We start from the raw sequence: 27,942 nt of genomic DNA, 5'->3' as shown, positions 1-27,942 counted from the left end.
AAATGGAGAAAATCATTTTTGCTTTCCCCAGTGGTTTGGTAACAGATTTAATCTATTGAACTCTATGAAGTGCTTTGACATGCTTGGCTGGAAGAAACTACAGAAAGGCAAAATATTATCAATAAATGTTTACCTTTTAAGCATTGTATATGGACACGACAAGAAGATATTGTAGGCTACAGCCAGAGATGGGAGGGTGCACTTTGCCAAATTTAGGAGCCACTCCAAACTACAGGACTGAAGGTTCTACATTTAGGACCCAGTCCTGAGAAGCTTAAACATGTGAGTAATCCCATTAAACTCAATAGGATTATTCATGTATGTAAATTACATGTGCAAGGGTTTGCAGATTTAATGCCTTAGAACAGAGCTCAAAATTTCGTATATTTGCATCCCATGTAGGGAAATGCATGTTCTGGGCTGTTATGCGTTTGGTTTTATTTTACTCCTCTGCCAACACTAGAAGGATCAGAATTATTTTCAAACAAGAATGCTTATTCTGTGTATTACACAGCATTCCAATCACTTAGGATGTTTTTTCCTAATTAATTATCCCTTGACAGGAAAGGACAGTTCAGTTGAATGAGGAAAAGGGGGGATCCCAAAATTTAAGTAAAAACAAAAAATCTCAAAAGCTTTGTAATATCCCAACACCACTGCATCCTTCTTCTCATAGATACCTCTCGTGCATAGTAAAATCAGGCCTAGGTGCGTTTCCTAGCTATCTTTGATCTGAAAGTCTCCTCAGAATGTTCATATGCACAATGAATACACAACACACATTTTGACAAAATATTTGGGACAAAATATCCCCAAATGTTATTCTAATAATTTGATTTTAAAATTTTATTATTACAGATCGTTGGCTGATTAATCTAGAACACTTTGTCCTGCAACTTTTCAATAAAGTTCTCAGATTTTTCAGTGAAAGGAAAGGGTTAAAGATTATTTTGAAAGAGCATCTTTTTCACAAAGTCTGAATGGACTACAGCAGTTCCCATGGGATTAGCTGCATATATTTAAATTCTTCCCACAAGACAGCTATTGTTTTCTACATGCTTCTCACTTTCATTCTGTCATGACAGGTTTCCACACTTCATTTCGACCAAAAAGCCTGTCTGTGCTCTGTCAGATGAAGCAGCAAGCATTGACAAGTCGATTAATTTTAAGGTATTTTTTAAAAATTGATCAAATGTTTTATAAACACATTGCTTTGGTTATTGTGTGTTGGGACACTATTGACATCTGATTCTCACATTCAGTTTGGAAATTTTATTTTCAATAGACACATCTGTAAAATATATTTTCAAGAGTTATACACTGAATCTTCAGATTTGTCTCTCCGAAGGAAAGGAATTTCTACCAAAATCAAAATGATATACATTCTCCCTTATATACTTTGGAAAAAAACTTCAGAATTCTTTCCAGAAACAAAACTAGCATCTGAATTTCATAAACTATTATACCTTTATATTTCAGTGAATGTTTAGTTTTTAAGAGTCTGATTCTGCTTAAAACAATCCAAATTACAACTGACCTCTGTGGGAGTTTTGGCTACACAACCAAAGCAGGACATAACTGCTATAGTAAATACACAGGTATAAACTTCCACTTCCAAGGGCTGATTTCACAACCCTCTTATTTCTTGACAGAAAAATATCATATATAACTCAGACTCTTAGTATATACTTGACATTTTACATACCATAAAGATGGAGTTTTCTTGCAATAAGACATAAAGAATAAAAAATCATGGGGTTTAATGCACTATGCAACATACAGCCAACTTTAATTGTGTTTATGTGACAACACTTTATGAAACCTTATATTTTGTTAAATGTCAACAAATTATATCTTTAGGGTAAATATTTCTGAATATCTCTAATATATGAAAATATTATTAAATATAAATTAAATTATACTTACAAGCAAAAAAATTACATTGTTTCCTACCCTTAAAGGAACATTATTAAGTACATCATTGAACACATACCAATACGCTCATTGTCACTGTGATACTATATAATGCTGGTTTATAAAATGTTTCTTGAATGAGATCTCAATCCCTATGGTCATTTTTCTATAACATGGGAGTAGGATGGGGAGGGAACTCAATTTGAAACCTTACAAAAGCAAAAAAAAATAATTCATTTTGCCATTTATGAGTGAGAGTGGAGAGACTTACAGAATGAAGAATCCAGAGGGAGACTACGGGAATAGGCTTGTAAGAAGTCTACTAGCAAAGTGAAGGTTGAAATGTAGTAATAAAAATGAATTCAGAGTGGCTGTCCCATAGAGCCCTCTACAAGAATGATTATTGAACTAACCCTGAATTTCCTTCATGTGTCTGACAATCCAGTGGGCTTCTCTTTTAACAGAGCCAGTGCCTTCTCTAGTCTGAATTTTATTCAAAGTTGCCATGAAACTAAGGCAGTAACAGTGCATTACCTTATATAAAGTGCTTGGGGGTGGGGTTGGGATAGGGAATAAAACAAAATGCAATGAATCCCGGGGGGAGAATTAAGAACATTGTAGGATTCGTGCATATGCTGCAACATATCATGCTGGGGAAACATTGCTTTCCCTCTCTATGGCATTTGAAGTAAGTTTCCAACTTGCACTGTATGTATATTATTGTAATACACTTACACAAGCATAATAACTGTAGTACTTGAATCCACACAAACCAATCAACAATAACTATACAACTTCTGCTGTCTCAGAAAAACTATTTCATTATTTAATATTTGGAAATGCTATTGTACATTTGTATTGCCATAATTATTTATTCATTGTTGAAAAATCCGACACAAATGCATATTCATTTAAGTTAATTATTCATACCTCTCAGAAGGGAAACCTCTGAAAAATTAACAACTGAAGACAAAATAGTTGGTCTTTAGAGAAAGTCTGATAAAATCCATTACAATTGTCCGAGTCCCCATTTCAGCCCCCTCTCTCTGGTATGTGAAGTTGCTGGCTCAGTGCATAGCCTTGTAAAACCAACCATACAGTCTATTCAGTTACCCTGGAGTTGTCATGTGGAATCAAGCAAACAAATATCTTCTCTCCATTTCCCCCAACTCTAGCATTCAAAAACAAATCAGAACTAATTCTTTGCAAAGCTTAGCTTCAGCAGCAGCCTGAGTGAAAATTCTCTGAGCTTGATATGTAATTTGAATTAGTTAAAAGGATTTATCTAACAGCCAGTGGTTACATTCAGTTAATGAATAACCTGCTTAGAGTACGAGGAAGTTTTAGAAGTTAATATAAATTATGGGGCCTCTTGTCAGAAATCAGTGAGATATTGAACCTGTTCATTAGTTTGAGGGTAGGCAAGCCAAAAGGAAGAAAAAGAAAAAGTGGAGCCCATTAAAGGAAAGATAGTGTATCAACTGGCACTGGCTGTATCACACCAATTCATCAAACTGAGATAAGCCAATCTCACTTGCCCAATTTAGACCAAATGCTAGGGCAAGTCTAACTGACACAAACAGTAACATGAAAAGAGAAAAGGAGTACTTGTGGCACCTTAGAGACTAACAAATTTATTTGAGCATAAGCTTTCATGAGCTACAGCTCACTTCATCGGATGCATTCGGTGGAAATTCGGTTTTCCACCGAATGCATCCGATGAAGTGAGCTGTAGCTCACGAAAGCTTATGCTCAAATAAATGTGTTCATCTCTAAGGTGCCACAAGTACTCCTTTTCTTTTTGCGAATACAGACTAACACGGCTGCTACTCTGAAACTTGAATATTAAGCATGACTCACTACTTTTTCTACTTCTGCTTTCCTTGCACAAGTATGTTACAGCTTCTCAGTGAATTGGCCACAACTACTGCCAAAGGCAGCTATGCACCACCATATTCTCTCTTCCATGGTCTGAAACTGAGCTCTCTACTTAGTGTATGAAAGTCTATGGGTATAGCACCAATCAATAGCAGATTATGATCCTGAGGCTGAAGTTTTTCCAGTGACAGCAGAGGTGGCATCAAATGGAGCATCATCAAGAGAAGCAGACTATATTGGGAAACCTCTCTTCCGTGCAACCACAAAGCCAAACTTTCCGAGCCTGCCTTGGGAGAATGAAGGCTATGTCCCCACAGAGGGTGAAGGTGAAGTGTTTGTACCATCTTTGTTAGAAGATTTGTTTTTTCACAGCTACAAGAAGGACCTTTCACATGCTCTTTTTAAAAATTCATTTTATTGGACACATGCAGTTGTATATGTTCTCCATTTTTGATGGTGAGTGCTGTACAGACTACCTAGCTGCTGAGGCACCCAGAGAAACTCGTGCCAAAAAAACCTTTTTAATTAGAAATCATCTTGAGATAAAAGCCATCTACTCTGTTTACTTTATTCATAAACAACTATCACTGAAAGTGAACTGAAAAGGCTTTTGTTTTTTCCTGTCAAGACCTGAGGTCAGGCTTCTGTGTTTTCACTGCCATACCTGATCACTAATACTAATAGGTCAGTCTACTACATGGTTCTTCTTAAATCTTTGGGGGTTTGGCATGTGATACTAGAAAATACAAAATCCTTATGAAGGCAGACAACATCCAGAACTGAGTAGCTGTTAATGGCACTCAGAGAGCTGCAGCTGAAGATCATAACTTATCAGCAGGTAAGTAAAGGAAGAGTTGGTTTTCAACTCCTTTGTTTTAACTGTATTTAATAATCATTTTAAAGGCCATACATATGTTTTGATATTGGTTTGGGGACTTAATAAAATAGTTAGATTTATTTTCTCTCAGTCTGTTTTACCTTTAAGAGGACTTTTAAACAAATCAAATCATATTACTCATACAATACCTAATGACTTGTACACTGCTTTGACATTTTTAAATGAAAGGTGCTATGAAAGTGCCTATTACTATTAAACTGAGATTCAAGTCAGCTTCATTAACCCACTTACATGAGTAGTCTTGTTGCAATATATGGCCCCAATCCTGCAAAATTTTAAGCATGTGCTTAACTTTACTCACTGACAGCAGTCTCATGGACATCACTGGGACTATGGGTAAAGGTAAATATATATGGAAATCACTACAGGATTGGGACCCATAAGGCAGCGAGGGAAGATTTTCCAGTATCAATTCTTAAAAATAAGGTCCTAATTTCCCAAGATTTCATTTTAAGGGACATACTTAGGATGTGAAATGAAATAAAGTTGTCTTCAGAAGTGCAACTGAAAATATTAGTCTTTTTTTGTGCATGTCCTTCTGCAGACCTAAGGTAGTGTTCCCGAGCCAACGGCAAGGACATCATTTTCAAGACTGTGCTCATTATTGCCCACTGCTCAGAGTCCCCTTGCTCATTAACGCATATCCTCTCCAGTCTGTTCTCTCATTTGTATGGCATGTAAACAGCTCTGACAGCATGTTTTCCCTCTTCGTTCAAACAAGGCCTTTGTAACCAAACAGAAATTAACAAGTGAACATTTACTTTAATGATCCTGAGGAAAATTCCTATTTAATTTAAAAATAAAATATGGATCATGTATTTGCCAAGCCTCTCCTTTAATGCCTCACTACATCAATTATAGCTTGTTATCTTAATACCTCTGCAAAAGAGTTCAAAAATTAAAACCCAGAGGAAAAACACACAACAATTGTTTTCTAAATAAATTATGAAAAAATGTGAGGTCCCAGGAGGTAGTGTGGTCTAGCTATTGAAATAGAAGAGTGGGAGTCAGATCTCCTGGGTTCTATTCCGTGCTTTGCCATTGATTCACTGGGTCACCTTGGGCACTGAACCTCCGTGCACCTCAGCAGTATGTTTTTAAAATGGGGAACAATCATATTTGCCTGCCACACAGGCTGTTGTAAGAATTAGTTAATAGGCTCAATTCCTCTCCCTTTGTGAGTCTGCCTTTGACTGATATTATCAGCTTCAATCTAAGCGGCATTTCCCCAATATTTGTGACATTCTTTTCCCTCATCATCTGAAAGGAACTGTAGAAATGCAAAGTATCTTTATATTTATTTTTATATTATTCACACATAAAAGCTGTACAGGCAGAATGTAGCTAATCACAGTCCTCAAAATATGTACACAGGTACAAACCTTCTGCTTGACTGCTATGCTAACAAAACAAAAGACAAGCATTGACCACCTCCTTCCATCTATCTCCGTATGTTCTTGTCATGAGGTAGAGTGCAATAGGTGGTCCCAGTGTGAAGTGTACCTTTTGCTGCAATTAATGCAGGTGTCGTGTGTTACAGGAATGTCTGATAGACTAACAAGCAAAACATGAGCAATAGCAGGCAGGAGGGCAAAGCCAGGCAACAAAGAAAGGAACAGGGTTGTGGGGGGGAAAATAGAGAAGCATTTATGGGTGAGAGAGACAGCCATTGGAAAGAAAACTGGTGTGTACTTCTGGGAAAAGTGATAGAGTGGCCTTGGGACAATTCTGGCTAGAGGCTTCAATATCTAATCACTGTTCAGAATACCTGTCAAAAAAAGATTTGAAACCCTAGCTTTATACTTTATACCCTAGACACATTCAGATCTTAACCCTTTTGCTGCTGCTTTTCCATTGCATTTGATGCACTGACTGCTAACACAATCAGCAATGGAGAAGGTGCATTGTACCAGGCTGTATCTAGACAAAGATTCCAGTTCTGTCCTGCGCAGATCATTGTTGGTCACAAGCACAGAGATCTGGCTGATTATAGGGTTCTGCCTCTTCTCCTTGTTTCCAGCTGAGAGGAACAAAACAGATAAGGGAGGTGAAAGTATAGAGTGAAAGGAGACCCAATGTTAACTTTGTTTCAAAGGTGCTCAGTATGATCACAGATGTGAAGGTATGTGACTCACAAAACAATCTCTATTAAGATGTGGAAACCTGTGATATAAGCTATTTAGCAGCAGCCAAACAACTAAAATGATATCAGATCAGATTTTTTTTTAACTTTTTATTTACTCAGCAATTATTAGGGGATTGAATAGAGAAATAGGGACTTCTCCATGCTCAGTCCAACTGAGGATGCCAAATTAGACTCCATTCACAGTAGATTGTGGAGATGCTCAAAATATTATCATATGTGCACTGCGGGACTCCTCAAACTTCGCTTCCCCTTTGGCATGCTCCCCTATCTGTAGGCATCACAGCATTGGTTTTAGCGTGGAATATTCTCAAGTGCCTTAGGGTATGTCTACACTGTGTGCTTCTTTTGATGGCCGTGTAGCATACATAGTCACGTAGCCCCCTTAGCATGAGTATAAATAGCAGTGTAGGACTCTGCATCCGATGAAGTGAGCTGCAGCTCACGAAAGCTTATGCTCAAATAAATTTGTTAGTCTCTAAGGTGCCACAAGTACTCCCTTTTCTTTTTTGCGAATACAGACTAACATGGCTGCTACTCTGAAACCAGTGTAGACTCTGAGGCTTAGGTGTAGGATGTCTACACATCTCTCTATTTGTCCATCCTGTTCCTCCCTATCTACACTGCTATTTCAACCATGTAGTGTCCTGCTGCCTCCCTGCCTCTGGAGCCTTTCCCTGCTGCCGGAAAGACTCCATCAGCGACGAAAGGCACCAGCAGTGGGGAAGGTGGCAGGAAAAGGCAGCCTTTCCTCACGGCCTCCCCTCTTGCCCGAGCCTTTCACTGACATGTACCTACACACTGCAGTATAGACGCAGCCTGCTTTTCACTGTGACATGTAGCTACATGTACACTGTAAACCACCAACATAGTATGTGGTATTGATGTAGCATAAGTATCTTAGGAGCACAGCTGCCATTGAAAATCAACAGGATGTGCGCTCCTAAATTACTTAGCGTCTTTTGAAAAATCTCACCCTTTATTTCTGTTCACAGATTATCTTGTGAACATAGGAATCAGAGACTTAATTTTTCTTAAAATAAAGAAATCAGATTCTGAAACACCATGTAATAGCATTTTCTAGAAAGATCATTAGCAATTGAACCACCAAGACCCCATGTAAATATTATTCATCATAGTACATGCAACATAAAAATGAAGAGACCACAAAAGCCATCCGGTGTGTCCTTCCTTTTATTAGAGGCACACTCTCCGCTCCATATGCAGCAGGATTGACATTTCGTAAAGGGCAAGAAAGCTGTCAAATCTAATAGGATGCTTGTATCCTACTGGACTGCCATAGTCACTCACAAACAGGTAAGTTCCAGTCAAGCTCACCCTCTCTTCTTGTTAATGTTCAACTGACTTAACATTATTCATAATCTTTTGTTTGTTTTCTATGAACATTCATTGAGTAATTTTTTTGTTCTCATGAATGTTCATGTAAATGAATATTTGTAAGATGTATTCACATTGGCAGAGATATTTAGATGGCCATCTTTAATCTCTTTGATTTTCCCTCAGAACTGTTTATAAAAGTTTTAATCATCCAATCAGGGAGCCAGAAGCAAATACCATCTGACCTTGGGGACCAATCATATATCATGAATTAAAATAGAAACAAACGCAGAGGTGAGGCAAAAATGTTCTTGAGCACTTGTAAATTTAAATCTGTTCATGCAAAGAGCCTGTTGACTGGTTTCAAAGAATGAAAAAATCAAATGGCTTTTCCACATACAACTCACAACTAGAAAAAAAGGACTAAATTTATCAAATAAATGATTCACTGTAAATAGTTTGCCCCAATTTTAGAACATCCTCAGCTTTAACTTTTAATTAAATGCTTTGATCAGTTTGTCCTTTTTTTGAAAGAAACTAGTAAAACATTTGTTTGTTATGTTATTTATTAGATTTCTTGGAGTAAACATCTTGTTGGGGGAAACAATTACATGCTATTCTGCTGTATTCTGACTAACTGAACAATGATGGTGAAGAGAAATAGAGTATTCGCATTCATTTCATTTAGCCTAAATGAGTAATGTTATCTAGTACTCAGATAAAGCATTTTAATTTTAACATGACAATGCTGACAGCTACAGTACTGCTTAGCTCAGACTGGCTTGTAAATAATTAACCATATTATATAACAACTTGGTTTTTGATAGCTCTATTAATGTTCACAGTCAGAGTGATGCCATTTAAAGCATGATATTTGTTACATTAAACAAATAGCAATGATAAAAACATCAAGAATGGGGTTGCCTCCCCACAACCTAACTGGGTCCCAGAAACGTCTTGTATCACAAGAGTTAGCAAGCAAAAACAAGCAGAATACTTTAGCTTCTGTAATACAAAACACTGATGGAAATATTAAAGAAGTTGCAAATACTGTCTAATAATAATAATAATTTACAAGTTTGACTAATGATTAGCGAATCTCAAACAATTTTGCTTTCAGTTCAGGTAAGTAGCCGGAACCTCAAGGGGTCAAATTCTGTTCTCAGCTACCATGATATAAGGATTCAGCCCTGCAACTATTCCTTAAGCTACTTGTCATTACTACAGGTCCGATTCTGCTGTGTGCCATCAAAGACTCTCATTCAAGTCAATGGAACTGAGGACTTTAAGAACCTTGCAGCATCAGGCCCTTGGTGGGTATTCCCACTGAATCAAAGTGGATTAATTAACCCAGAAAAAGGTCCACTGACTCCAGTGTACACCTGGAGCAAGTGTGAGAACATTTCCTTTGTAAAGTAAGTATCTTCTATGTGCCAAACTATTATGTAGCTCATTAAAGTACTCAGTAAAGTATTCTGCACTGGTGGACCTGGTCCTTAATCAGACATATACCTAGTTCACCCGTTGGGAATTTTGCCTGAGTGAGGACTACAGGATTAGGCTCAATACCTGTACCTTCTACCTGACATAACAAGAGATATCCATCTTCTTTTAGCACTCAGCTCTGAGTCCTCCACATTTTTGGATGCCTCTTCCTGCTGCATTCTGTCTTGTGTGGGGAGAGAAGTCTGCACTCTGGGAGCCTATGGCTTGGTCCAAAGTGGGTTGAACACTAGTAGAAAAGACTCCCATTGACTTCGAGTAGGCTTTAGAATAGTCTCCTGCTCTCCCAACAGACATTCCCTCCAGCAATGTCTGGCCTAGATAAAGTAGGGTGAAATGAGGCACATAACGTGTATTAAAGTAATCCCTTGTTTCAATTTACCACAGGCATCGCTGGGCAAAAACGTTGACGAATGCAAACCGCCCCAATGATGGAGTACAGTTATAATTATTTCATAGATTTAAATAGATTTTGGTGCAGGGGTTTTGAAGGTGTCCTGACAGATAAAATGTTGTATTTGTTAGCTAATATTTTACCAAATTCCATATTAACTAATAAACCTCCTTTCTAACCAGCCTAATGATTATTTTTTTGCACAGTATGTGTTGCTTACATTCCACTTAAATTACTGTCATACTACATTAACTATTCTTGGACACTTTGAGAGTAGCTGCTTATTTCCAGGGGACAAATCCTGCAGTCCCAGACTCAGTCAACTCCTGATGATGTCAATGGAGATTTTCCCTGAGTGAAGACTAAAAGCTAACGGATTGGCCTGTAGCCTCCAGACACTGTCTCAGAGCAGTAAGCCATCCAATCATAGGGTGTGCATGTGGTGTTGTCTGGCAACCTTATTTTAGCAGCAATAAATAAAATCCACATTATTAGTCTGTCGTGTGGCTTGAAACAGCTCATCTGCGTCAACAAAAGAACATCTGCTATGTACCTAGGTTCCAGTACAGTTGATAAATTCAATCAGAAGTAGAAAAGTTTGGCACACAATCAATTTCTTTATGCCTGATTTCATTTTAGAGAGTGTTCGGGGGGGGGGGGGGGGGGGGGGGGGGGGATGGCTGCTCATCCTAACTGAACCAAAAGCCATTGTCAGTACATACAATGTAGTCCTTTAGGCTCAGGCAAATTTTCACCTATCATTAATGCACAAAGTGCGAATTTTAACTAGTCAGTTTTGTATATAGATTTTGGGGATGAGATTAACATATTTAATTATCCAGCTGCCTAGTTTGCTGATTGAGCTGCATATCTTAAGACACTTGGAATAATAGATTTCCACACACATTGTTACCTACATATAGCGCTTCACTAATTGAGCTGCATGCTTTATGAACTGTGCTAATTGAACTGTATAACTCAGTTGCTGGATTCTTATGTACTGTACTGAGCTGATCAAACTTCACTGAGTAGTTGGATTTGTGCCATTTAAGCTGTGTGCTTTACAAATTGAGTACTTTACTAGTTCAGCTGCATTCTTCACTTCTTGGATTGTTGCATACTTTTCCATCCTTAATGTACTCACATGGGTTTAAACCTGTACCAAAGACCACTGCCTTAAGCAAGGACCTTTGGACTGGTATCCGGCAAAAATTTATTCAACCTTTGCTGGCTCCTTGTGTGGAAGTTTAAGAGCAATTTCACTGTAATACTGTCATAACCATACAGCTAAGGGTAGCCTAGAATTCCTCCTTAACTGTAAGGAGCTAAGAAACTCAAATAACTTGGTTGGCACCTGACCAAAAGGACCAATGGGGAAAGAAGATACTTTCAAATCTTGGGGGGCTTTTGTGGTGTTCTCTTGGGAAGCAGAGAAGCATCAGGTCAGAAAATTCCTTCTCCTATAAACCATCCTAAAAGTCTCTCATTGTTTTGCTTGTGAATTTTTCCTTTGCTGGAGGGAAGTTTATTCCTGTTTTTTGTAATTTTGAAACTAAGCCTAGAGGAAGTTCTGCTGTGTTTTTGAATCTTTTGTTACCCTGTACAGCTATTTTCCATCCTGATTTTACAGAGGTGATTTTACTTTTTTTTTTTTAAATAAAATCCTTCTTTTAAGAACCAGACTGATTTCTCTATTGTCCTAAGACCAGGGGTTTGGGTCTGTCATCACTTTGTAGCCAGTTGGTTAGGATATTATTCTTAAGCCTCCCCAGGAAAGGGAGTGTAAGGCTTGGGGGGATATTTTGGGGGAATAGGAACTCCAAGTGCTCCTTTCCCTGATTCTTTGTTAAATCACTTGGTGGTGGCAGCGGACCCTCCAAGGGCAAAGAATTTGTGCCTTGGGGAAGTTTTAACCTAAGATGGTAGAAATAAGCTTAGGAGGGCTTTCATGCGGCTCCCCACATGTGTACCCTAGAGTTCAGAGGTGGAAGGGAACCCTGACAAATATGTAGGGCAGTTGTTCCCAAATTAAGGTCCATAGAGAACTATGTGCTCACATGGCACTGATTCCACCTCCTTGTTTCCAGCTGCTTCAACAGGTGCTTAGGCTTTTCTCTGTGAAGAAGAGCAAGAAGAAGCTTGTAAGAGCACCTGGAAACAAGGAGAAGGAGCCAGCCTAGATAGGTAACTAAGAAATCCTGATGCTCTCTGCTACACAGATGTAAAGGCTCAGTCTGTTGGGGGCTGTGGTTGTTACAGAGGAGGAATTCAGGAAATGGGGAAAAGATTGTCTCATCATCTGTTTTTGAACAGCACCCTGCACAATACTCGCATTCTGAATAGGGCCTTTAAATACTACCGTAATGTAAGTGATTAATGATAAGAATTGCCCTCCAGAACTGGTGGTACCAACCACACAGGATATTAAGGTACATGTATCAATATCAATATTACAGAAGTAACAATACAGTAATTTTGCTAACTTTTTCAAAAGATAAGGGGGGGAGAGAGAAAAGCAATAAGTGTCTATAACATGCTATGTGAGCATATGTGTCTTTCTCTCTGTCCTTCCACAGTCACCCTCTTCTGGATACAATGTCTAAAAGTGTGTGAAATAGTTGCTGTCTGCTGATTAAACAATTAAATATTTAATTTAAATATACATGCTATAGTAGTGGTGTCTAAAATGTGAGCCCACATTGCCCTGGAGTGGCAATCTATCCTGGCTATAGAGCCTAATTATTAAGCTGCAGCCACCAGAGAGCAAAATGATCTCACAATTTGGAGATGCCTCTGCAATACAGTAGATTTAGATCTCTAGCCCCTAGCGGGTGCAGTTACTAATATACTATGCAAATACAAATGTTTCACATAGGACTGCTGGCAGAAAGTAGTTTTCAAACAGACAGAACGATAATTTAGGGCAAAGTTCTTCTCAAAACTAGATATGTATCAGCACGCACTTAAGCCATGGAGTTCCACTGATCTCAGTAGGAATTGTGCATATGAAACAAACATGCATTACCAATTACTATTTATGTAGTTCTACAGGGGAGCATGGTGTTTTAAAGACAAATAAGAAGAAAATTTCTTCCCTGAAGAATTATAATTTAAATTGGAGCACCAAAAACAAATTATGGTAACATTTACTTAGTGGTTTGGGGAAGGCAGACATTAAAAAATAAAGGGAGAAGGAAAATATCTCTTGAGGAGAAATTATTTACATGAATTCAGATCAGATGCAATGTGGCTATGTAGCTTCCTTTCTGGTACAGATATTTGCTTGCTAGTTTTGCAGTAGAAGATTTCAGTACAGATAAAAGATCCTCAGAGTTTAGAGGATTGTGTCATTATTATTAATTATTATTATTATGGAGGTACAGTCATGATGTGCTAGCTAAGGGTACATTGATATTCTATTGTAAGCCTTATTTTGACATCACCCCATCTAACTTTTGATCTGAGTAAAAAAATTGTGAATGTAACTGTGTGGAATATAGGTTAGGAGAACAGGTTTTACAGTCAATTCCATAATCCTAGGCTACCTAGTTTTCACACACAATTTAATCATAAACTAGCACTTTTCAAAAGATTATTTTAGTATTTCATGAATTTTTGTCTCCATTTTCTCAGCCCAGAATACAGTGTTAATACTTGTGTTCCTTTCCAGCTTGATAAATGGTGCCACCATCCAATGTCACCGCATCTGCCAAATTGTTCTTGATCATATGGGTTAATAAAGTGTTAATACTTGTCTCCCTTCCCATTGGTATTTGCATAGCTTGGTGTAGACACTCCAGCAATAAGTTACTGAGCTTTAAAAAGAGAGAAATAACAAATTATCATAATTAAACAGGTCTCTTTCACATGAACTGTCACTGGCCTATAAAGAGATAATGCCAGTTAATAGTCTCTCCCATCTACTCAATTCTATCCAGCTTCACCAAGCATCCATGATTCCCAAACATCTCGGGTCTTTGTTGTTCCCTCTTTCCATTCCCTTTTTGCTGCATCCGGTCTAATCCTATCACCTCCATCCCACCAAAATGTCACACAGCTACTAGTGAACACTCCAATACAAATAAGACTCATTGAACTTTCACAATATATTGCAGAGAATCAATTTTTTTTCTTGTAAATTAAAAATGCAAACCAATAATCTCTATTATATAAACCAACATCTGGTCCTTTGTGTTCACAATATGATTCTGTAGTTCTTTCCACAAGGTTTGAATTTATCAAGTACTGAAGCATACATATTGCATAAAAATCAAGAAATAGCAAATTGAATGTTCACCTTTCATGCTCAGCTCTGCAGTAAAACGATTCAATTTCACGTCAAATACATTAGGGAGAAAAAGTACAAAATAGAGAGAAATCAGATTAACACTTTCAAAGATAAATGGTATTTCAACCAAATTTAATCTTACATTGGCAAGGTGCAAACTCATTTCAAAACATCTACTGTACATGGAATACTCAGCAGAGTACTGGTTATAATCATTTTCTAATTGCATTAGTGTGGCGAGGTTTTCAGCTAGACCAGAGGTGGGCAAGCTACGGCCCACGGGCCACATCCAGCCCGAGGGACCATCCTGCCCGGCCCTTGAGCTCCTGGCTGGGGAGGCTAGCCCCTGGCCCCTCCCCTGCTGTCCCCCCTCCCCCGCAGCTACGCCACCACATGAGCAGTGGGGCTGTGAGCTCCTGCTGCTCTGAGCGGCATGGTAAGGGGGCGGTGGTGGTGCGTGCACGGCAGTGAGAGGGTTGGGTAAAGGGGTCTCAGAGGGCAGATAGGGGACAGGGAGCGGTTGGATGGGGCAGATGTTCTGGGGCAGTTGGGGACGGGGAATGGGGGGGTTGGATGTGAGTTCCGGGGGGCCTATCAGGGGGTAGGGGGGGTGGATAGGGGCCAGGGGGCAGTCAGGGGACAGGGAGTGGGGGCAGTTGGATAGGGGGTGGGATTGTGGAGGGGGGCGGTTTGGAGCAGGGGGTCCTGGGAGGGAGCAGTCAGGGGACAAGGAGCAGGTGGGGTTGGATGGATCGGGGGTTCTGAGGGGGACAGTCAGGGGGCGGGAAGTGGGAGGGGTGTGAAACAGGGGGCAGGGGCCAGGCTGTTTGGGGGGCACAGCCTTCCCTACCTGGCCCTCCATACAGTTTCACACTCTGATGTGGCCCTTGGGCCAAAAAGTTTGCCCACCCCTGAGCTAGACTCATGGGGCAATGGAGCAATTTAGATCTGAGGTTTGGAGCTGGAATTCCAGTATCCAGTCCAATTAAGTTTAACCATAAAAGTTGTTTATTCCTTTTGCTCAAGCTAGTTTACCCCTCTGCTCTTCACTTAATAGATAATGACTCTCCATGATTCTTGCTTGTCAAAAAGAACAAGAGTGAAGGAAGAGAGCTGGATAGGAGATAAAAATTATACAAACTAGAAGCCTGATACTAACCGTTTCCAGGTAACCTAGTCTGAGGTCCTGGATCCCAATCCAGCAAAGCACTTAAAAGTTTAACTATGTGAGTATTAATCCCACTGAATTCTATACTATGCACAAGCCTGATCCACTACCCATTGAAATGGATAGGAGTATGGCCATAGGCTGCAATGGGCTTCGGATTGAGACACATGTGCTTAAAGTTAAGCATATGTACACATGCTTCACTAGATCAGGACTCTCATGCTCAACACCCGTCAGGATAAGGCCTCATGACAGTATAAATAGGGATTATGAGTTAAATTCATTGCTGTCATAACTGAACACTGCCTCATTGAAGTCAAAGATATGCATTTAACCTACTTTTATTAATTCTTGCCAGTTGCTCTGCTTGGTCCAATGAGCTTTGCCAACTCTTGCAAATCTGGCAGCAGGTAGGCTAGGTAAAGATGGCACTGTCTTCTAAATAATTTCAAATATCAGTTCCATTTTCTCCTACCACATAAATTCAAAACATTTTAATTGTAAAAATATCACTGTCTTTTTCCCCAGGGTTGGAAAAAAGAACATATCAAAATTATGTTGGCATTATTTCACCTTTAAAAAGTGATAAGCCCCATTGTGTATATAATGTCTCTTTGAGGCTGGTAACTACAGCACCTCTGCTCTGTGCTACCTATACATAAGTTAACATGTCATGCAAACACAGACAATGAAGATGATTCTTTTTTAATATCAAGGCAACAAAGACATTCATAAATGTTAAATTCCTTGGACTAATGTATAATTCATTCTGTGATGTGACAGTTGAACAAAATTGTATCTATAAATATATAATGTTGTACAGTTCTTTTTTTAAAATGTAGTTTATAAAATAATTGGCTTTCATTCACCAGATCATCTTCTCCTTATACATTTTTTTTCAGTGGACATCAGGAATTGCAGTTCATGACTCGAGATACATACATTTTCAAGCCTGAGTAAACTGTCCCCTGGTAATGTTTTACCACACAAACAATGGGATAGCAAAAGAACTAAAAATCTACAATTACCAGTACACTTACCTCTGACTTGGGCTGTGAGACCTGGGTATTAGAGCTGTATGGATATTTCAACTAGAATCATCAAAATACTCTAAATATTCCTTGGATTGAGTGTGAACTGTTTCCAGAATCTGTCACTGGTTTGCTCAAATTTTGTTTGGGTTCATGAACTGCTTGTAGAGGTATATTGCTAAATGTTTTGCTCTCTCGTTGTCTGTATGTTTTATCAGGTTACTGTTTGCAATGTAGTTCAAGTTCAATCCTGGTTCTTTGAGGCTGGTCACATATGGAAATTCACATTCGCTAGAAGTGATAAGGGTCTTGATTTTCTGAAGTGCTGAGCACCTACAAATCAAACTGCAGTTAATACAAGCTGCAGGTACTCAGCACTTGTGAAAACAAGGCTTGTGGTTCCTATTGGTTAGGCCTTGTGCTCAGAAGGATCAGCCAGTTCTGCAGAGGACATTTTCAGCTGATTTCTCAGAAGAAAGTGGGAGGCTGACGAAAGCTTATGCTCAAATAAATTTGTTAGTCTCTAAGGTGCCACAAGTACTCCTTTTCTTTTTGCAGATACAGACTAACATGGCTGAAACCTGCATTTAAATTGTGTATAATGAATCAGCTGGAAAACTCAGAAGAACAAAATTTCCCCTGATATCTTTATCTGTCCAGCTGTCAATGGCCTATCATCTTCTCTAACTCCCCTCATTCCTGGGCATAATGTCATTATTATTTATACTTTGGCCCCTAGAACAATTTTAATCCAGTTTTACAAGGTGTGTTGTATTTTCCTGAGCTCCAAAGTCTGTAGCTGCATCACTGCTGAAACCCAACCCATTTCTGGTTTTGGCAAACCAGACTGAATCCATGCAAACCCAAACTTTGCCTATGGATTTACTATAGGATTTGATCGTTGGATAATTCAAACATCAAACCCTACAAATTGTATTTCACATACTAATTTGCAAACATCTTTTAAGTGGAATTTGAAAGGGTACGAAGACTGGCTGGGCAACACCAGGCATAATAGGCTCTCAGTGAGAATTCCATACAGACAGAGCTTACAGGACTCAAACCCTTTGTGAGGAATGACTGAAGTAAGGTCCAAATAGACAAGATATATTAAAAGCAGAGCTGGTAGCCCTGCCTACAGTTAAGGTTGTCCAACACTTTCCATTAAAAGGCCCTGCATTCATGTGCTTTTGATTGTGCCAAACTTAAACTGTTCAAGCTGAAATTTTCCATGCTGCATATCTACTTCAGGCTGATTTTTTCTGGAAAATTTCTCCAAAAATTATTCAACCATTTCCAAGAACAAGGGTAGGAAAAAACATATTGTTTGCCCATGTTAAAAATATTCTTACAACTGATTCACTGAGAAGCTCTAATAGCTCTATGTTTTGAAGCAGGGCCTTGAAATTTGGTGTGGGAGTCACTCTGGCATCAGGGACATGTCTTTTGTTACCCCCATAAAAATTCAAACACATTTGGTCAAATTATAAGTCTCTGAAAAAATGTGAATTTGCACACACTCATTTGAGACTTGTTAGAGTGGGCAGCTAAATTCTCTAAAAATTCCATCTGTACTGGACATGCTTCTGCACAAAGCTGCAGGGGCTGAGCAAGACTTTCCCAGCAATTGGTCCTCCTGGCCACTATAGCACCAAAACTGAGAGCAGGGAGAGAGTCTTTCCTATTCACTCAATGCTCACCATGCTGATGTCCAGGCAGCCACAGCGGAATACAGCAGGAAAAGGAGCAGGCGTAAGAAGGAAGACTGACAGGAGCTGGGGTTGAGGGGGTTGGATAGGAGCAGAAGGAGGGAGGGCAGGTGCTAGAATGAAGGGGGTTACATAGGAGCAGGTGGGGCAGAACCCAGCGGTGGGGTTGGATAGGAGGAAAGAGACAGGCTGGGGCACAGGGGCAGAAGGGTCTAACCACTAGAGAACACTCCTCTACAGAACCTGGAATTGAGTCCACAAACCCTCAATCTCCACATTCCTCTGCCACCAGCAAATACCTGTGAAATCCACTGGCAAAATGTTTCTCTCATTTCCCTTCTAGTCTCTGATCTATATACAGTATAAGAGCTTACTGGTGCTACCATTGACTTGATTTGTTCAAATGGTAGAGATCTATGCTGTGACTCTGAAGGTCTGAGTCCTGCTGATGACCTAATTTGAGAGGGGTTAATATAGTTCCATATGATGAAAAAAATGCAGTCTGTTTTTTTAAAAAAATTAAGAAATTACATCAAACAGCCTCCCACACACACACATTAAAATAACTTTAAGGCTGCAAAGTCAAGCACTCAAAATTAAGAAATACCAGAATTAAGATTGCCTGTGCAGTCTTAATGTGGTCATCTCAGGTGTATGCATTATTATACAGTTACATGATCTCACATTTTTTTCCACAAAACCCCCAACCTCATTCAGAGCATAGCATGCACAGTGCTTAGGGTGGTATAGTAAAGGAGGCTGTTGTCAGGAGGCACCTGCCTCATTTGTTCTAGAAGTTGGGAAGGTGTGTAATAAATGAGGCAAAGGATTGAAGGAAGAGAAAAGATGGCTTTATGGTTACGGTCGTTATTGGTTCCCTAAAGAATTGGATTCTATCCCTGCACTCTGTCACAGAATGTGTATGTGATGCTGACTTAACTACTTATGCCGAACCCTTCCCATATCTATTAAAACATTCATATCAAAATGGAAAAGGGTTATATTTCATTAATTATGTTTAATCAGATTAGTATAAAATAACTAGTTTCATATGGTAAAGAATCCCATGACTTTTTGTGAGAAAGGGCATATAAATATGTTAGTATTATAATACAAACTCAAGAGATTCAAGGCATATGAACATAGTGTCATATACATGTCATTTTGATAGTGAAATGTAGATCATTTTAGCTTGGAAAATGGTGTCCTATATCTTTAAAACTGCAATTAAAATAACGCCTCCCTTTTTAACTAACTATACTGACACTAGAGATGGCCAAAACATTTTAATTGAAACTTTTTTTGCTGGTATATGGCTTTTTGATTAAATGGAAATATTCACCAAAATATCCATTTAATCAAAAAGAACTCAGGTTTCTGTGGAAACTCGAAAATAGATTTTTTTTTGGTTGTTGAACACTTTAAAAATCCATTTTTTGTAGGGGGAAAATGATTTCCTGACCAGCTCTGACATAAGTAATCATCATATAGGAACTTAGGAAGGATGATACAGGGGCTAGGATGCTAGCCTAGAATTTAAGAAAGACCCATGTTCAATAGTGCACCACACAGTCACTTAGTTTCTTGTGCCCCATTTCCCCATCTTTAAAATCAGGATAATAGCATTTCCCTATATCAGAAGGGTGTTGTGAAGAAAAAGACAATAGGGCATTCAGCTACTATGGTAATGGATGCTATATTAGTGCTTTAGGTAGGTTGTTGTAAGGCACATAAACTATTCCTTCTACAAGTCTAACTCCTATTGTACATGTATAAGAAGCTGCCTGCTTTTGCCAGTCAGCAACAGATAAGTCTCATAGACATAAATTGGGGAAATTTACAGTGCCAGGCAAAGTCTGCTCAGCTGCCAAAAAAAACAGTGAATCATTGGTTGAGCAGCAATTAAACCAGAACAATAGACCCAAAAGCCTGTCTTTATGCATTTTCCCAACCGTATACTGATTATCCAAGCCTCAAATAATATAGGTATAAAGACTCAATAAAAATAGAAAGTACAAGTTTATTAAACATTCAGTATCTTATATAATACTCTTCCCTATTGAAATATTTTTTAAAATATTCATCTTTACAACACACCTCTTATGAAGATCACAGGATTGTACATTAGACTGTTTAGTATCTTGGCTCATAGTCTCTGTGCCATTATGAGAGAAATGCTAAGGTAGCATTTAAGAGTAGCCAGTAACATGTAAAGTATATCAGACACCACTAAGTCTCAGCAATATAAAGTACAGGCTCTAAAGACATCAGAAATGTCACCACAGTATTCAGAAGGCATAGCAACCATGAAAAATCCCAGGACCGTTTTATTTCTCTCGTTTAGTGGATTCACTGCTTGTGAAAGGTGTTAAGACTGACAGTCTTGGAAACTGAAGCCCTCTGTGTATCCTCAGGGAAGAGAAAGTACAGCCCAGATTTGGAAAGACCACACCAAGTTCATCCCTACAGTAAATAGGTGCAACTTCTTCCTTATACCAAGGCTGATCATCCACCTCTAGGAATGAGAAAGTAGTGCAGTCCCCTTTCCCATTCATTGTTTGGCCTCTCTACTGACACAGCCAGGAAGGGTGTCAATTAGTACCAGTTGTGGTGACGGTGTTAGGTATAGACATCTGTTCTCTGGGAACTGAACTCAGATCATCAAACTATCAAATGTTACAAATTTAATTTTAGTATCCATTGCTAGTCAAAAACATGCAATGAACTGTTATTTATGTGTGACAGTACTATTTACCAGATTAGGATAGATGGATGGTATGAAACTTCTCTCTCTCTCTCCTTCTACTAGTTGAGCTGTAACAACTACTCCTTCAGCTCACTTGTCCAGGGCAGAATAACCAAATGCAACTTAATTTGCCACATTTTGAGGCCAAATGTGTGAGGTTATTTTATGGGGTATTTGTATGCAGCCATTGCAGTACAACCAGTAATTTGCATGAAGTATCCAGCATTTCCTGTCCTGATTTAATAAAGCATCCCTATTCAGAAAAGCATGTGCTTCAGCACTGTTATTAATCAGAGCGTCAAACAGTTGTAAAAATCGCAGAGTACTTTACAGCTTCTCCAATAAGGCAAAGCACTTGTTTCTAAGACCTTTAGGTTCATGAGACATTGGACCTTAAACCTGTCAGTGGTTCAAGATTTGAAGTTATTTTTTAAAACTGGCAGCTGTTTGAACATGGCTCAGGGTTTTGCAATAAGTCACAGTGGAGATGGATTAAAGAGCAAAGTGCAAGTGAGGCAGTCAGTGGTGCATGATAAATGTGATTTATCACAAGGGTTTGCAGATTATCGCGTTGATATCACCCCATAAACAGGTTTCAAAGTAGCAGCCGTGTTAGTCTGTATTCGCAAAAAGAAAAGGAGTACTTGTGGCACCTTAGAGACTAACAAATTTATTTGAGCATAAGCTTTCGTGAGTTACAGCTCACTTCATCGGATGTATTCAGTGGAAAATACAGTGGGGAGATTTATATACACAGAGAACATGAAACAATGGGAGTTACCATACACACTGTAAGGAGAGGTTTCAGAATAGCAGACGTGTTTGTCTGTATTCGCAAAAAGAGTGATCACTTAAGATGAGCTATTACCAGCAGGAGAGCGGGGGATGGGGGGGAGGAAGAAAACCTTTTGTAGTGATAATCAAGGTGGGCCATTTCCAGCAGTTGACAAGAACATCTGAGGAACAGCGGGGGGGTGGGTGGGGGGAATAACATGGGGAAATAGTTTTACTTTGTGTAATGACCCATCTACTCCCAGCATCTATTCAAGCCTAAGTTAATTGTATCCAGTTTGCAAATTAATTCCAATTCAGCAGTCTCTTGTTGGAGTCTGTTTTTGAAGTTTTTTTTTTGAAGAATAGCCACTCTTAGGTCTGTAATCGAGTGACCAGAGAGATTGAAGTGTTCTCCAACTGGTTTTTGAATGTTACCATTCTTGACGTCTGATTTGTGTCCATTTATTGTTTTATGTAGAGACTGTCCAGTTGAACCAATGTACATGGCAGAGGGGCATTGCTGGCACATGATGGCATATATCACATTGGTAGATGCGCAGGTGAACGAGCCTCTGATAGGACCTAATCACATCAGCCACACTATGATGGTGTCCTCTGAATAGATATGTGGACAGAGTTGGCAACGGGCTTTGTTGCAAGGATAGGTTCCTGGGTTAGTGGTTCTGTTGTGTGGTGTGTGGTTGCTGGTGAGTATTTGCTTCACGTTGGGGGGCTGTCTGTAAGCAAGGACTGGCCTGTCTCCCAAGATCTGTGAGAGTGATGGGTCGTCCTTCAGGATAGGTTGTAGATCCTTGATGATGCGTTGGAGAGGTTTCAGTTGGGGGCTGAAGGTGATGGCTAATGGCGTTCTGTTGTGTTCTTTGTTGGGCCTGTCCTGTAGTAGGTGACTTCTGAGTACTCCTCTGGCTCTGTCAATCTGTTTCTTCACTTCAGCAGGTGGGTATTGTAGTTGTAAGAATGCATGATAGAGATCTTGTAGGTGTTTGTCTCTGTCTGAGGACAGTATCCCCGATACTGTCACGGCTAACCTGGTGGCTGAACTTTGTGACTTTGTCCTCACCCATAACTATTTCACATTTGGGGACAATGTATACCTTCAAATCAACGGCACTGCAATGGGTACCCGCATGGCCCCACAGTATGCCAACATTTTTATGGCTGACTTAGAACAACGCTTCCTCAGCTCTCGTCCCCTAATGCCCCTACTCTACTTGTGCTACATTGATGACATCTTCATCATCTGGACCCATGGAAAAGAAGCCCTTGAGGAATTCCACCATGATTTCAACAATTTCCATCCCACCATCAACCTCAGCCTGGACCAGTCCACACAAGAGATCCACTTCCTGGACACTACGGTGCTAATAAGCGATGGTCACATAAACACCACCCTATATCGGAAACCTACTGACCGCTATTCCTACCTACATGCCTCTAGCTTTCATCCAGATCATACCACTCGATCCATTGTCTACAGCCAAGCTCTGCGATATAACCGCATTTGCTCCAACCCCTCAGACAGAGACAAACACCTACAAGATCTCTATCATGCATTCCTACAACTACAATACCCACCTGCTGAAGTGAAGAAACAGATTGACAGAGCCAGAAGAGTACCCAGAAGTCACCTACTACAGGACAGGCCCAACAAAGAAAAGAACAGAACGCCACTAGCCATCACCTTCAGCCCCCAACTAAAACCTCTCCAACGCATCATCAAGGATCTACAACCTATCCTGAAGGACGACCCATCGCTCTCACAGATCTTGGGAGACAGGCCAGTACTTGCTTACAGACAGCCCCCCAGTCTGAAGCAAATACTCACCAGCAACCACACACCACACAACAGAACCACTAACCCAGGAACCTAGCCTTGCAACAAAGCCCGTTGCCAACTCTGTCCACATATCTATTCAGGGGATACCATCATAGGGCCTAATCACATCAGCCACACTATCAGAGGCTCCTTCACCTGCGCATCTACCAATGTGATATATGCCATCATGTGCCAGCAATGCCCCTCTGCCATGTACATTGGTCAAACTGGACAGTCTTTACGTAAAAGAATTAATGTTTAACCCAGAAGTTAAACATGTCAAGAATTATAACATTCAAAAACCAGTCAGAGAACACTTCAATCTCTCTGGTCACTCGATTACAGACCTAAGAGTGGCTATCCTTCAACAAAAAAGCTTCAAAAACAGACTCCAACAAGAGACTGCTGAATTGGAATTAATTTGCAAACTGGATACAATTAACTTAGGCTTGAATAGAGACTGGGAATGGATGAGTCATTACACAAAGTAAAACTATTTCCCCATGGTATTTCTCCCTCCCACCCCACCCCCCACTGTTCCTCTGATATTCTTGTTAACTGCTGGAATTAGCCTACCTTGCTTGTCACCATGAAAGGTTTTCCTCCCCCCCCCGCTGCTGGTGATGGCTTATCTTAAGTGATCACTCTCCTTACAGTGTGTATGATAAACCCATTGTTTCATGTTCTCTTTGTGTGTATATAAATCTCTCCTCTGTTTTTTCCACCAAATGCATCCGATGAAGTGAGCTGTAGCTCACGAAAGCTTATGCTCCAATAAATTTGTTAGTCTCTAAGGTGCCACAAGTCCTCCTTTTCTTTTTGAGTGGAAACCGTTAAGCACAAATCAGCTGGAGATGAAAATCCTTTCTCTTGTCCTCCACTACTAATGTAAGGGGGTAAGTGTGGAGATAGGAAATGAAATTACATAGTGTTCCACGTTACTGGTACACTTGTGTGTGCGGGTCTGTTGACTCAGGGTGCGCAGGGATACCTCTCTTGTGAGTGTATGCCACGTGTATATGGAATGTGTCCGTGGCAACTGGTGCATCAGAGCCGCCCGGGGGCTCTAGTAGTGTATGTGTATATTGTCGCTAGATGTGTATTATGAGTCAGTGCATATATGTATGCATCCGATGAAGTGAGCTGTAGCTCACGAAAGCTTATGCTCCAATAAATTTGTTAGTCTCTAAGGTGCCACAAGTCCTCCTTTTCTTTTTGCATATATGTATGTTTTCTATGGGTCTGTTTATGCTGGGTTATAACGTATGATGCCAGTGGGTTGGTGTGTGTGACAGAGTTCATGGCTGTGTGCTGTGGGTGCGTGCCAGTGAGGACAGCTGTGTGTGTACTGCCTGTATGCCCCGTGTGTGTGTTGTGTGGCTGCCTCAGCGAGTGTCTGCGTTGGGCGCCGAGTCGCTGTTTCCGCCGTGTGACGGGCAGACACCCCCCGCTGCCTGCAGAGGGCGCCCTGCCTCCGCTCCGGCCGCCGCCGCTCTCCGCTCCCCCGGCCCCCGACTGGGCGGGGCCGGGGGTGGGGCCTGGGGGCCGGGCCGGGCGCAGCCGCCGCGCTGGGGCGACGGAGGCAGGTTCGCGCGCCTGCGCTGCGGGCGGCGGCGAGGGGCTGGAGGGAGGCCGGGGACAGGGACCCCCCCCGTTCTTCTGGGGCTCGGCTGGAGGGAGCCGCGGGGGCTGGCGGGGTTGCGCTGGGGATTCGGCGGCAGGGGGACCCTCCCCGCGCTGGGCTGGGTGGTTACGGGGCCGGAGTCCCCGTCTCGGCAGTGGGGGTCAGTTCCGGGCCGGCCTTCCCGTGTAGGCGGGGACAGCCCCGGGGCTCCCTGCTCTTGTATTGTGCTTTTGGGGTTCACTTCCTCCCCTCCCCTTTCTGCCCCCGGAAGGGGCCTTCTGGTGAGCTAGGGAACAGGCAAAGGCCCGTGAGATTCAGCCTGGGACTGAGGCTTCTCCCTCTCTTTGCCTGAGGAAGCTGGGTAGCTATTGCCAGGTTGGTGCTTTGCTTTGCCCTGCTCTTGGCTTTGTTTTCCCTCCCTCAAACAGCTCCACTTTGATCTCTCCTTGGCCCTGGCCATTCATGACTGCCTCATACCTTTCTTTGGCCTCTGTGGTGTAAATTCAGCGGATCGCATTTACAGAGGGCACCGAATACATGCTGAAGGGAGGAGTAGCAAATACCCATGGGGGCAGAGCAAACTGAAGGGGAGTTCATGAACTAAATGTAAAGTTCTGGCCCTCCTCCCGCGCAGGAAATAGAGAGAGCTCTGGTGTGAAGTGTGCGTAACAGAATAACAGCAGCATCCAGATTAAAGTTAAATTATGTTCATTTGCTGGCTTTTAATACATCCTCATTATTTTTTTCTTCTTCTGACCCAGTACTATAGTTGCCTCGGGGAAGATATGGGCTCAGGATTAGGAGAATGATATTGTTTCTGAGTGGATCACAATACAAAAAAATTAACCACCTCCATACATTATTATGCCAGTTCCCCCTGTGGCACCTTCAAAGAATTCCAGTTCTTCGAAAGACTGAGAGAACCTGGGAAAGGGCCTCTAGGATGGCTTTTGGCAGCTTGTGTTTGACCTACACCCAGCGTTCTCAGTCTATCAATGTACCTGTGAGATGGCTATTTAGCTCACATGCTACTACTGCTCACCTTGCTCCTGGATAGCTTGTCCCCCTTTCTCCAGCTGAATTTTACCAGGATAAACTGGGAGCTCACTACTGAAAAAAATTAGGTTTTTCCCCCTCAAATGTGATACATAAATATTTGATTGTTGTTCTTAAAGAGACAATCATCCATGCTGAGAGCATGCAACCAGTAAAAGGATTATTTAAAGAAAATAGGAACATGAAAGAGTTGTAGGAATAAAATAGGAGGATCAAGTTAATGAAATAAGTTGATAGTCTTATCACATAGACTAGTTCCACTGATTTTGCTAGGAATATGTAAATACGAATACTGCACAACTGATTTTTCCCTTCCAAAGTCTCAAGCTGGATTTAGTCAATATTATTATTTGAAACTGAGGGGGGGGGGACCACTTTCAAACCCATAAATTCATAGTCAGGCACCTGTAAGGGAGTCGTATTGCTTGGCATCCAAGAAGAGAGGCACTCAAAACTCAGTGGCCACTTGTGAAAATTTGCCTTCCTGCAGCTTTCCCAAGGAGATACAGGAGGTTTATGTCAGATCTCCTGAGTCCTAATACAGCCACTTTACTACAAGGCCAGCCTTCCTCTCCTCAATATGATCTTAGAGCTTGTCTACCTAGGGAAATTTTCTGGGATAAGGTAGGGTGGGAATTTAAAGCACAATAGCTCTTCTGATCAATTTCCTCATATAGACCAGCCCTTATTACAAGTCTTTCTGAGATTTGAGTACTGTGTTCTAAGTCATTTATTATGGTAGAAACAGCATGTAATTGAGAATAATTTTTCCAAGGACTTAATGGCAGTAACTACAGTATGTATAGTAATCTTAAAAGAAAAGCCAGTAAAATATCTAGAGGAAAAACATTTTTAACCCTCTTACAGAAATACAGGGTTGTGCACCTAAAGAGTTGTGATGAAAGCAAAAGATAGATGCCTCCTAACATTTTCTTTTCCTTTTATTATCACTGGTGACTCTCAGACAATACATTTTTCTCTTTCTGTTGTACCTGTTGCCTTATCCTCTTGTCTCTCCTCAGGGAACGTAGTCAGTTTTGAGGAACCTAATGAAAAAAAGTAAACTCATGAGCTTTAAGGAGTTGTTGGGAAAAGTTTAAAATTTCTGTGCAGAAGGCACGAAAAGGTGTATTAGCATCCTCAAGTGGATTAAACTGGTCTGAGCCCAGGAAATCCTGCAATATTCCACCATCATAATAGATATGAGAATTTGTTCATTACAGTGCATTTCCCAATTCAACACTGAACTGAGTTAAAACAACCCCAGAAAGGAACAAAAGGACACTGACCCTGGCCTAGGAATAGCATGATCCCAGCAGCAACAGAAGAATGTGGGTTTTAAGCCTTCCCCAGAACTTTGTCAGAGGGAATAGGGCTGGGTGGATAGCATACAGAGATCCCAGCATCTAACAGAGCTGATGATTTTGTTATCATGACTTTTAAAGTTGCAAAGCACTGTGCAAAATTACTCCAATAGCTGGAGCTTTAAGAGAAACAAGCAATTATTGCAAGACTTGCAATGAATTCACAGGAGTTGCCAACACTGAAGGTAGGGTACCACATAAATGTTAAGTAAAAATAATCCCAGAATAACCACATGCCTTAAATGTGTTGTGTGGCAAGAGGCCAAAGACAAGGATT

The 27,942-nt window shown here is 40.6% G+C and overlaps 2 protein-coding genes across 14 annotated transcripts in view; one reads left to right on the top strand and one right to left on the bottom strand.

Annotated features, from left to right (window-relative positions):
- The window catches only part of VEPH1 (ventricular zone expressed PH domain containing 1), a 152,265-nt gene extending 149,098 nt beyond the window's left edge, over positions 1-3,167 (bottom strand). For all 5 annotated transcript variants that reach the window (XR_005295024.2, XM_038417300.2, XM_043492363.1 and 2 more), the window contains exon 1: positions 2,845-3,167. The gene's annotated coding sequence lies outside the window, so the exon portion shown is untranslated. The remainder of the gene's footprint in view (positions 1-2,844) is intronic.
- Positions 3,168-12,409: 9,242 nt separating this feature from the next.
- The window catches only part of LOC119861933 (lysosomal amino acid transporter 1 homolog), a 39,511-nt gene continuing 23,978 nt past the window's right edge, over positions 12,410-27,942 (top strand). For 2 of the 9 annotated variants that reach the window (XR_006274286.1, XM_043492448.1), the window contains exon 1: positions 25,258-25,620. The gene's annotated coding sequence lies outside the window, so the exon portion shown is untranslated. Of the gene's footprint in view, positions 12,434-25,116; positions 25,208-25,257; positions 25,621-25,652; positions 27,851-27,942 lie in introns of those variants that run through there. The other 7 variants (XM_038417741.2, XM_043492443.1, XM_038417745.2 and 4 more) reach the window with 6 other exon arrangements.

The sequence above is a fragment of the Dermochelys coriacea genome, chromosome 9 (assembly GCF_009764565.3).
Source record: "Dermochelys coriacea isolate rDerCor1 chromosome 9, rDerCor1.pri.v4, whole genome shotgun sequence".
Taxonomy (NCBI): Eukaryota; Metazoa; Chordata; order Testudines; family Dermochelyidae; genus Dermochelys; species Dermochelys coriacea.
Note: the sequence above shows the minus strand (reverse complement) of the source record. Positions and strands in the feature narration are given on the sequence as shown.